The following is a 3,467-nucleotide window of genomic DNA, read 5'->3' as shown; positions in this document are numbered from 1 at the left end:
GAGACAACTTGTGACTGACCCAAGGTCACACCAGCAGCCGCATGTGTAGGAATGGGGAATCCAACCTTGTTCTCCCAGATCAGAGTCTGCCAGGTGGGGCTCAGCTGGGCTCCTGATTGGCCGTGGAAGATCAAATTGGCCGTGCAGATTAAAACAATGTCATTTTGGTGGCAGCTGCCGCCACAGCTTTGCTTTATTCTCCCGCCTCTCTCCCAGCACATTTTTAAAATTACCTCTCTTCTTTCCAGGACTTGGGCTTCCTCTGTTTGGCTGTGCCTCCTCTGGCAGCCATTTTGGGGTTGCACCCACCGCCCTGTGTTCAAATTCCAAAGGCCCCCACAGGCTCAGAAAGGCCGGGGACCTCTGATCACTAACACCCTGCCTTTCTTTTGTCATGCCAGTCAAAGGTCCCAAGATAGGGTTCCCAACCCGCAGGCGGTGGCTGGGGGTCCCCTGGCATTACAACTGATCTCCAGGCGAGAGAGATCAGTCCCCCTGAAGAAAACGGCTACCTGCTGAGATCCCTCCCTTTCCCAAACCCCCCCCTCCCTAGGCCCCCCCCCCCCCAAATCTCCAGGAATTTCTCAACTCGGATCTGGTAACCCCAGGAGGCCTTCCATCCAGACACTGACTATATCTGGATCCAGCTTCATTGTGCATCTTCCCAGTCATGCAAAGGATACCGGAGCTTCATCATTTCCTTCTCCTTTCAAAAAGCGTCATGCATTTGATCCCATAGGAGAGAGAAGGCAGCCTGATCTCATCAGATCTTAGAAGTTGAGCAGGGTCGGTACCTGGAAGGGAGCTCACCATGAAAGACTGCAGAGGAAGGCAATGGCAAACCATCCCTGCTTCTCCCTTGCCTTGGAAGCCCCTTGCTGGGGTGGCCATAAGTTGGAAGCTAAGCAGGGTCAGTACTTGGAAGGGAGACCACCAAGGAAGGCTCTGCAGAGGAAGACAATGGCAGACCACCTCTGCTTCTCACTTGCCTCAAAAGCCCCTTGCTGGGGTGGTCATAAGTTGGAAGCTAAGCAGGGCAGGTACTTGGAAGGAAGACCGCCAAGGAAGGCTCTGCAGAGAAGGTCCATGGCAAACTACCTCTGCTTATCCCTTGCCTTGGAAGCCCCTGGCTGGGGTTGCCATAAGTTGGGAGCTAAGCAGGGTCCATACTTGGAAGGGAGACCGCCAGGGAAGGCTCTGCAGAGGAGGTCCATGACAAACCACCTCTGCTTCTCCCTTGCCTTGGAAGCCCCTTGCTGGGGTGGCCATAAGTTGGAAGCTAAGCAGGGTCAGTGCTTGGATGGGGAAACACCAAGGAAGGCTCTGCAGAGGAAGGCCATGGCAGACCACCTCTGCTTCTCCCTTGCCTTGGAAGCCCCTTGCTGGGGTGGGCATACATTGTCTGTAACCTGACAGCACTTTCCGCACATATTTGATCCTGTAAGGGCTCATGCCCTTTTTCGAGCCTGGCACAACCCATACAAACCTCTTACATCCCCCAGGACCTGTCCAGCCACTTCTCCCGCCCTTGTCTTCACCCTCCCTCTGTTTTCCTTCAATGAGACTTCATCCATTACCTATCTGAGGATTTGAACGCTGCCATATTGCAGCCGGCCGGGCTGCTGCTTTGGGGGGAGGCAGAGGGCAGAGAGTTGGCAGGCTGCACGTGGCCGATCTCCAGCATCGCCCTCACCGGCTCAGTGCCGAACCAGCTTGCATCCACTCTAACTGCCACTCGGCTTTAATTGCAAGCTTTTCTGATGGCAGCCATGGACGATGTGAACCCTTGTGAATCCAGTTGGTTTAGAACAACCATAAAATGGATTCAGGAATGTCTGGTGGAAGAGGAACTAAAGCATGAGGAGCCAAGGGGGATGAGAGACCAGCAATGTCCCTTTCCGTCCCAGGTAGGGTTGCCAGTTTTCCCCTGGACACCGGCGGGGGGATGAGGACAAAGGGTTCTCAGATTCAGTTCGGAAAACCCCTGGAGATTTGAGGGTGGAGCATGAGGAGGAAAGGGACCTCAGCATAGAACAGTGCCACAGAGTCCACCCTCCAAATCACAGAATCATAGAATGTTAGAGTTGGAAGGGACCCTGCAGGTCATCTAGTCCAACCCCCTGCACTCTGCAGGAGCAGAGCCGAAAGAGAGCCCTACGACATACCCAAAAGATGGTCGTCCAGCCTCCGCTTGAAAACGTCCAGCGAAGGAGCATCCGCCACCTCCCGAGGCAATCCATTCCACTGCTCAACCACTCTGACAGTTAGGAAGTTTCTCCTGATATTTCGCCGGTATCGACTCCCTTGTCCCTTGTGCAATCCGGAGCAAGAGAGAATAGATCCGCTTCATCTTCTACATGACAGCCCTTCAGATACCTGAAGACTGCCATCATGTCCCCTCTAAGCCTTCTCTTTCCCCTTTCCTCGTAAGACTTGGATTCCAACACGCCCACCATCCTGGTTGCCCCCTTCTGTATCCTGGAGATCAGTTGGAATTCTGGGAGATCTCTAGGCTCTACCTGGAGGTTGGCACCCCTGAGAAAAAGGCTGCTTTGAGGGGTGGACTCTATGGCATTATTTTCATGTATTCATTTATTTCCATTGCTTATCATCCGCCTTTCTCACCAGGACTCAAGGAGGATTGCACGGAGGTATGTCGTAGGGCTGTCTTTCGGCTCGGCTCCTGCAGAGTGCAGGGGGCTGGGCTAGATGACCCGCAAGGTCCCTTCCAACTCGATCATTCTATGCTTCTATGAGATCAGCTCCCCTGGAGAAAACAGCTGCTTTGGGATTTCGACTCTGTGGCATTATACCCTGTTGAAGTCCCGCCCCTCTCCGAACTGCACCTCCTTAGGCTCCGCCCACAGATCTTCAGGAATCTCCCAGCATGGAGTTGGCAACACTGCATGGTTTTCTCCAGGGGGACTGGTCTCTGCAGTCTCATTTGGAATACTGTGTGCAGTTCTGGTCACCACACCTTAAAAAGGATATTATAGCTTTGGAAAAAGTGCAGAAAAGGGCAAGTCGAATGATAAAAGGGTTGGGACACTTTCCCTATGAGGAAAGGTTAAAGCGCTTGGGGCTCTTTAGCTTGGAGAAACGACGACTGAGGGGTGACATGATTGAGGTTTATAAGATTATGCATGGGAAAGAGCAGGTAGAGAAAGAGGTCCTTTTCTCCCTTTCTCACAAGACAAGAACTCGTGGGCACTCCATGAAATTGCTGAGCGGTCGGGTTAGAACGGATAAAAGGAAGTCCTTCTTCACCCAAAGAGTGATTAACACTTGGAATTCACTGCCACAGGAAGTGGTGGCGGCTACAAGCATGGACAGCTTCAAGAGGGAATTACCGTAGATAGGCATATGGAGCAGAGGTCCATCAGTGGCTATGAGCCACAAGGTATAGATAGGGGCTCTGGGGCAAGGGATGCCCTGTCTTCTTGGTGCTTGGGGGGGGGGGTCAACAG

This window comes from Gekko japonicus, unplaced genomic scaffold, assembly GCF_001447785.1.
Source record: "Gekko japonicus isolate JY-2015 unplaced genomic scaffold, Gekko_japonicus_V1.1 scaffold305, whole genome shotgun sequence".
In the NCBI taxonomy this organism is placed as follows: domain Eukaryota; kingdom Metazoa; phylum Chordata; class Lepidosauria; order Squamata; family Gekkonidae; genus Gekko; species Gekko japonicus.
The sequence above is the reverse complement of the archived record's forward strand: the minus strand, read 5'-3'. Positions refer to the sequence as shown.